This window comes from Vicugna pacos, chromosome 6, assembly GCF_048564905.1.
Source record: "Vicugna pacos chromosome 6, VicPac4, whole genome shotgun sequence".
Taxonomy (NCBI): Eukaryota; Metazoa; Chordata; class Mammalia; order Artiodactyla; family Camelidae; genus Vicugna; species Vicugna pacos.
Window position 1 is genome coordinate 58533616 of NC_132992.1, and position 8970 is coordinate 58542585.

Here is an 8970-nt window from a genome sequence, read left to right on the forward strand (position 1 = left end):
GCTTTCCAGGCCAGGAAAGATGGAAGGGCGGAAAGAACCAAAAGGTCAAAGTGAACTTAAAGGAAAAAGCAATCCTACTGCAGTTGTGGGAAGCTGACTATTTAAAGCAAAAATGAAAGGATTGTGTCTTTATACTTCATGGCCTGTCCCACCCTGAAGCAATTATCAACACTTTTGTTCAATTATTTTTATTTCTGTGGCACATCTTATATAAAATGTATGCATTGTGCATGGTAAAATGGATTGATCACATTAATTTAAGATGCTCCTTTTGTTTGAAGGTTCTATGAAATAAACTTGCCTATATTACTTCTAGTATGCGTTTAATATCATGATCCATAGCATATTGATATATAAATTCAACAAGAGAGAAATTAAGAAACTCATGCAAAAACCTTCTAATGTAACAGGAATATGAACATGCACAGATTTTAAAGACAAGTGGTTTTGTCCTATTTATGTTTATAATTTATCATAATTAATGTACTTAAATTCTAAATTACAGTTGTGTAAGTTGTGGCCTTCTTCCTAGTTTTGCTTTGTTTTCAGAAATTTCCAGAGAGGTAAGTAGAAATGTATTTACTGGATCTCATCATTCATAGAAACAGCAAGTTCAGCATAAATTTAAATAATGTAAATACTATACCCATAAAAGTCTATGTTTCCTAAAAGAACTTATAAAACTTCTCAGGCTGACCTGGAAATTAATTTTAAAATAGCAGAGCATTCACAATTATCTCTGTAATCACCAGTAATACAGTGACTAAAACAGTAAATGAAAGTAGATGCTGTAAGCTAGGATATCCTTTTTAATAGAATTAAAATTCTACAGTTATGAATTGATCAACAACAAAAAGTATATTTCTGCTAGTGATAAGTACTCTTTGATGCATAAAAAATGATTTAACTTTTCAAACATCATTTTATTTTTTGACACGTTTATTATGGCATGATTCTTGTATAGTAAACTACACATATTTCAGATGTACAGTTTGATGAATTTTGGTAGATGTATATACATCAATGAACCCACCACCACAATCAAAACAGTTAACATTTCCATCACTCCCCCAAGAGGTGCAAATTTCAAATTCGTAATTTATCCCTTCCCACCCCCTTTATGCCCTGGTAACCATAAGTTTGTTCCCTAAGTCTGTGAGTCTGTTTCTGTTTTGTAGATAAGTTCAAGTGTGTCCTTTTTTTTTTTTTAAGATTCCACATATAAGCAATATCATAGGGTATTTTTCTTTCTCTTTCTGATTGACTTCTCTTAGAATGACAATCTCCAGGTCCATCCATGTTGCTGCAAATGGCATTATTTTATTCTTTTTTATGGCCAAATAGTATTCCATTGTATGTATATATACCACATCTTCTTTATCCAGTCATCTGTCGATGGACACTTTGGTTGTTTCCACGTCTTGGCTGTTTAAAGTAGCACTGCTATGAACACTGGGGTACAAGTGTCTTCAAACTATATTTTCCTCCAAATATAGGCCTAGGAGTGGGATTGCTGGATCATATGGTAAGTCAAATGTTATTTTTAGGCATCATTAAAAACTTGCAGAAATAAATTTGAAAGGAGAATTTTTTAAAGTATTTTCATGTTTGCCTGCTCAGTCTGCCAGTTTCCACAAACTCAATACAAAAATTCAAATTTACAAAATATGAATTATCAGCATGTCTCAAATCTATTCTGAAAAAATGAGGAAAGACATAGTTAAACAAAGGCTGAAGGCAGTTAATTGATTCACAAAATGGTTCCTCATAGCAGCCACTTTCACATAGCCAACTTCCCTAGCAAATCAAATTGTAAATTAGTTTTTCTGAGTAAATCATAATTCAACTTACAAAAATTTGGTTTGTATGCACCTTTTCAGAAATATTTCTAATGCACTAAGCACAGGGCATCCGTCTGTGGTTCCAAGTGAGTTTTTATATCCGGACTGTATTTATTTTGATCATCTGACCAAGTCAGATTAGATATTTATACTAACTGAATATACAAAACTTGTCTATTTGTATTGTAAAAAAAAAATCATTTGTAAAGTAGTTCATAGGATAGTCACTTAAATAAAATCTTTGTGTCTGATGCTAAAATACACCAAGAAATAACATTAAAAACTAAATATGGTCACTGGGCATAAATTTTATCCAAGATACATAGACTGTCAGAAAATTGTTCTAAAATGCCACATTAGCCTTTGTAGTTTAAAAAGATTAGCAAAATAAAGTCCATGGAATCTTGCCTTCCTTACTCTCATTAGCAGCCAGGGGTCCTCTTTCATGGCAGGAACAAGTCACAATCTTTTTGACCACTTATTATTCAGAGTTACCAATGAAAGATGCTAGAAGAAAGGAAACTGATAAATTTTTCCCTCTGGGAAACTAATATAGTGCTCCTACCTCCTTGGGCTAAGAGTAACTTGACTACTTGGAGAGCCAAGAATGTTTAAGCTTTAATATCCAGGGCCATGTTGCCTTGTACAATCTTCAGCGCTATTTACAAAGAGTTGACCCCATGGAGTTTGCACAGTGTTTGTATTTGAAGGCATCTGGCGTCTAGCAAACCAGATGATAATAGTGGCATCTAGGAAGAAAAACAGTGTAGTCTTCATGTTCCATTTTCCAGAAAGCTGTTTCGAGTATTTAACTACTAAGTTATCATCTGACCCACTTGGAATGCTGACTCTGCCTTTCTACACAATCTAAGGCAGTGGCAGGCATTGCTCATTTACCTTTCAGCGGATGGTAGGACTGAAAGGGGTTGGGGGCCCAGCACTCAGTATCTGTTTAAGAATTCAGGGCAGAGTCCACTCGTCAATGACCTCTAGTACCAGGCTCCAACAAAGAACGATTTTTGAGCCTCAGTTCTTTGGAAATGCATTGAAATCCCTTGGAGAAAGCCCTAAGTCAATTTAACAAATAAACTCAAATTTTAGAATTTGTCTGTGACCTGTGTGTGTGTGTCTGTCTGTCTGTCTGTCTTTGACTCTGTCCCTCTCTCCCTCCATCCTTCCCTCCCTCTTTTCCTCCCTCTCTCTCAGCCACATGGCACAGTGCTTTACAATGTGGACTGGGAGCCAGACTGCCAAGGGTCAAATCTGACCTCATCATTTTCTAGCTGTGTGACCTTAGGTGAGTCTCTTAAACTCTATGACTCAACTTTCTCGTCTGTAAAATAAGAATATTGTATCTATGGTACCTACTTCACGGAACTATTGTGAAGATCAAATGAATTTACATTCATGAAGACTTGATAACAGTGGCTGGCATATAAAAAGCATCATAAATGCCAGCTAGTATTATTTTGTTGTATGCCTTTGCAGAACCCTTTGAGCTTCAGTTTTCTCCTCTGTGAAATGGGCTTGTACTCTCTTAGTAGTGTTGCTGTGATGATTAAGTGAGCTAACATGAAAATAACTTAGCAAGTCCTGGCACATAGTAGGTGCACAAAAAATACTAATTCTCTGCTTCCAACCCCACACCGTGCTCTGTCCATTATTTATTACCAAAGTTAATTCAGACTTAAACACTTCATCCACAATAAGACCTTCTCCGTAGCAGTAGCTCTTACAAGTGTCCTGTAAACGGTTCAGCCATGACAATAATCACGTGAGGCAGATCTTGTGCACCAATGGAACAGGTGAGCTGCAGAATTGGAGTGCTTTGCAGAAAGAGAAGTGGCTCAGGGACAGCAGTTCTTCCTGTCCTTTGAGAAGGTCTGAGGACACAGGATTTGCTTCAGACTGCAACAGGGACAAAAGCTGGTGGTCGCCAGGCACGGGAGGGACTTGAGTTCTGCTTGATGATAGCGTCCCGGGGAAGTGGAGTGGCCTCAGTGGCATCACAGTGAGGGAGGTGAGGCCATTAACCCTGAGCTTCCCAGCCTCAGCAGGGATTCTGGTGTCTCCAAGCTCTCGGCCCAGGAGCAGCAGAGCCATCAGCCCCAGACGGATGGAATGTGGGCTTGGCTAGTGTACATTTCAACAGCGACTGAGGGCTGAAGATCAAGGTGTCTCCCTGATGGTCGAGCTTAGCCAAACACCTCCCCTGACTGCATAACGAGCAGCATCAGGGAAGCCCCAATCATGCTGAAATCACATTTTCCACTATCCCTATGGGGAATGGGGACTCAGACTAAGACTTACAGTCATTTAAAGCTAATGAAGATTACTGTAACATTTTTAAACAGCTGTGTTGGTGGTTATACATTCAGCCTGCTTATATTCATTTTACATGTAAGACTTTCTGCAATTTGAACATCTAAAATGCCATGCACGCCACCTCAAACCTACTGCATATTATTTATCATACAAAGCTTTTGTAACATTGCCTGTTGAAAATGCCAAATTGCTGTGGTGTTCATCGGTACCATTTGCCAGTGTTTCTCCCCATTTTAGGCACACAGGATTGCACTTCCTGCCCCCTAGAGGTTATTTGGGGCATATGTGACTGATTCTGGTTCTGAATGATCAAATCCCAGCCAGAACTAACACAAGGCAGTCAGAATTTTCTCTTTCCCTCTGGCAGAATGACTATCAGCACTCACGATGACACTGACACCTAAAGAGTGAAGTTACTAAAAAATTAAAATCAAAAGGAGCTTGAATCCTTCCATAAACACTACATGTAATTCTCAAATGTTTTTATCTTTTGTTTTTTAAGGGCGTACTATGCATGTTTAGGTATCACCAGTTCCTGAAGCAATTTACCAATAAACGATACTGAGGTCATCATAAATAGCTGGAAAGAAATACTATGAATGGCATGGGAAAGTCAGAGACAACAGAAAATTTAAAACTCATTAGAATGTACAAATAAGACAAAGAAAGTCCAGAACATATCACCATTCAATACATCCACATCTTGAATAACTGTCACCAAAAGCAATCCCAGGAATCACTTTGACTTTAGCCTCAAGAACTACTTATTTTCAAGAAATACATTTACAAGGTTTTATCTCATCATTTTTTTCAGTATCAATGATACCCACAAATAAAATTTGGTTCTTCAAATACCCTGAGATAATGCAAACCACCAGTACTGATGGAGACCTTTTTTTTTTTTTTCCGGCTACCCAGCTCGTGTTAGGGGAGGCTCCTAACTTACCAAAAAGAGTACACCTCTCAAAAAGAAGCTAAAAGGTTGTATCAAACACCATTTATACTCCAATGCACTTCCTCTTGCTTCACCTTTGCAGTGACCAGCTCTGCGTGGATTCCCGTCAACTTTACACAGACACAGCCTGACAGCGCCTCACCTCCTGCCAGTGCCAGGCACCTCCAGCCTCCTGCCCCAGGGCTTCCTCGTGATGCTGACACATGAAAGTGGCTCCGCTTAGATCAAGCAGGGACAACCTGAAAGTGCCGGGGACAGATGCAGCACGGGGCAAACCTGTGAGCCTGGTAGATCGGAGCTGGGCTATAAATTCTTCTCCATTCTATTCGGAAAGAACTGCCCTGAGACGCTATCACTCATGCAGCCTCTTGCCCACAACCTAGAGCACTCAGTCAGAGAGGTCCATCTCGAGCCAAAGGACTCAGTAACATGACTTTATATTGTTAGGAAAAGTACTGTTAGGATATTCAAAACGCAAAAAGTGATGGTTAGAACAATAGGATCAGAAGCAATTTCTCATTTTCCAAATTTTCTGAAATATGGTTTTGCTAATCTTAAAATGAATGCTGGCACGCACACTCATACACACACATGATAAACCCTGAAACATTCCAGCTCTTTATTCTGTCGTGTGGCCGGGCGTTTATGTGCAATGTGCTGGAGAGTGCAGCCTGCCTGCACATTAATCTCTTTAGTAATTGCAATTATCTCCTTTCCAGTGGATGTGATGAAGTCTAACTAAAGGTCTCTAACTCCTCTAGCTCTCCATATTCTCATAAATAATAAAACAGGGCTCCATGACAACGAGTACATAAAAAGTTTTGTAATAGCTCAAAGCAGACCTGAAATCTTCCGATTCTTAAGCCAATAAAGTGTTCTCAGTGCATAGTCTTCCGGGCATACATACCTATGCGGTAAAACCAAGTGATGAGACCCTCCATGTTTGAATAACCGTGACAAATGCCTCTTTGTCTGGCTAGCGCTACTCATCCTTCAGCTGTTTTTAAAGGAGTTTCTCTTTGGGGAAACTTTCTCTGAGCACCCCCTCCCTCCTGGGGGGGCCAGGAGCTCTTCCCACACTGGGTGACCCTTTCACACTGACTCGAGTTCCTCAAAGGAGGGGACTGCATTTTGTTCACCACCGGGTGGCCATGCTTCTTAGAGTGCCTGGCCCACACCAGACAATCGAAACACATGAAGGACTGAAGGAATCACCGTAATAAAGAAAACCTTTCATTCAGATCACTTTCTTGAAGAAGGGTCAAGGCACATACACTCATTTGGGATAGGCAGGCTTGTCTCAAGACCCGGAATCTAACAACTTACTCAGTGCAAAGTTTATAAACGAGGAAATTGAGACTAGAGTGTCTAAGTCAATGGTTGAAAGGCTCCTTGGGAGTTGGTGGCAGCCCTTCCCATTCTCAGTGCGTCATCCTTTCCCTGACACTGTCCATGCCCCTTCCTGACACCCCCACTGTCCCCTTCCCTCCTCTGCCCTCCCAAGGGGATCATGCCCATTTCTTCCTCTTTTTTCTGCCTCCCCCTAACTGAACCCTGTGTTCAGCAGACAGAAGGGATGTCCATCAAGGGCTCTCTTAAATGAAACTGAAACCCAAGAGGATGTCTGTTATCCAGAGTCTATGTGAGTTATATTGCTGGTATAATCAAGTACCTGGTTATGTATCCAATCTGGCATCTAGTTGAACTGTTACATATTGAGTGGTGGGGGTAGGGCTAAATAAAGGTTTGTGTGGTCTTTAGATGTGAGTAAATGAACAGAATTATGTATTTTCTTATTATGGGGTTGATATATTCCAAATTCACTGCTATAAATAACACGGGCTTGTTTTGGAATCATAATTAATAAGGAGGCTTGACTCTCCTCCTTTATGTATAATCTATTATAATGTTCAGAAGACTTGTTTATTTATTTCTCAATTAATTTAAGTTCCAGAAAATCATCAGCTGGGCGTACAGAAGATGAAGAGTGCATGTTACTCCTCTTCCTTTGTCACTAACTCCCTTCCTCCCTTCCTTCCACTCTGCTCTGAAGTCCACCAGTACCTGCAAACCACTGCAGTAACACCAAAATTGCACTCCTTCTGTCTAGCTTTTACTGCATGCCAAACAACCCCAAACCTTACTGGCTTAAAATAACAAACATTTATACTTCTCATAACCTATTGGTCAGCTGGGTGGTTCTATTGATCTGTCCAGGCTCGGCTGATCTTGGCTGAGTTCACTTACGCATTTGGTGGCCAGTAGGTGGACCAGCTGGGGACTGAATAGTGTAGGATGCCCTCTGTCATATGTCTAGCGGATGGGGAGACAGGGATTACTGGGCCACATATTTCATCAACCAGCAGGCTAGCCCAGGCTTGTTCAAGACAACAGTAATATCTCAAGAGTAAAGTCAAGCATGCAAGGCTTCTTGAGGCCCAGACTCAGAACTCACACTATGTATCTTTTGCCATGTTCTACTGGCCACAGCAAGTTACGAGGTAAGCCCAGATTCAAGAGGTGGAGAAACAGATTCTGCAATGCCAGTGTTGCAAAGCAGGTTGATCAGAGACTTAGTAAAAATGTCCGACCTGCAGAACATATCCCTTAAAAGAGTTCCTTGATTCCAGATCAACAAAGCAATCATGGGTTAACAGAGGCAACTGTGGGAGTGACTTCTTTAAGCAAACTCTGTCATTAAAAGGTTACCTGCAATGATGAGATTTTGTCTGAACAGAAGCTGCAGCCGTTTACATAACGTGTAATTCCAAACCTGACTTCCAAATGGGGAGCAAGAAGTCAGACACCCACACAGGCTGGGTCTGCACACCGTTGGTATAATCAGACAGAACAAAGAAATGCAGTGAGTTTGACTCAGCGGGGCTGTTCCCACAACCAAGACAAAAAGTAGGGACCTGGAAAGCTAAGGCATCCACTGTGCTTTACCCGCTGTGGGGGCGTTTATCACACTATGTAGTGAAGATCTGATTGACTTCCCTCCCCAACTTGACTTTTAGTTTCTTTGGGATACAAATAGACCTTTTAAATCCATCTACCTAGTATATATACACACAGCGGGGAGAGGAGGAGATTTATTTCTGTGACTCAGAAAAAGCTAACCCAAGATAATCACATTTATATTTTTAAATGAATCTTTGTAAATACTCAAAGATTCTCCCATACAAAAATTATAGAATTATTGGTGAAGATAAGTTACTCCTTACAAAACCAGAAGAAGTTATAATTCAGGGGAAATAGGACCATGAAATGCATTTTTGCTTTACAAGTGAAGAAAAATCTTCAAATTTTCAAAAAGCCGTAAATTAAAATTTTCAACTCACAACTAAACACTTAAGAGTACATATCCAATATTAACTTCCTAACTTCTGTGGCACAAAGATCTAAGAAGTTCTCTTCATATTACTGTAATTATACTCAATCTCATTCCAAGAAGAAATTGAAGTAACTTTGATACTAAAATGCAAGATTTAAAATAATAATAAGAAGCAAGTAGGGAACAGGGAAGAAAGTAAAATTAAAAATAGAAACTAGAAAATGAAACCAGAATGAGGTCAATAAAAGGCATGAGGGCTAATACACTTTGCTAGAAGAAGCTATAATGTGGCTTGGGGCTTCCTAGACACCAACCAAAGAGGAACTTGTGGTCACTAACACCCCTCAACCCAGGCAGAGCTCCAAACAGTCAGAAGAAGCATAGGTCATCACTGGTGTGTGCCCTGAAAGTGAGTTTTCGCAGGCATGTTCCTAAAGAGGATCCCATGTAATGCTCTAAACAGCAGACTGAAGACCATGTGTAGGAAGATACACAAGCATATAGACCAATGGCCC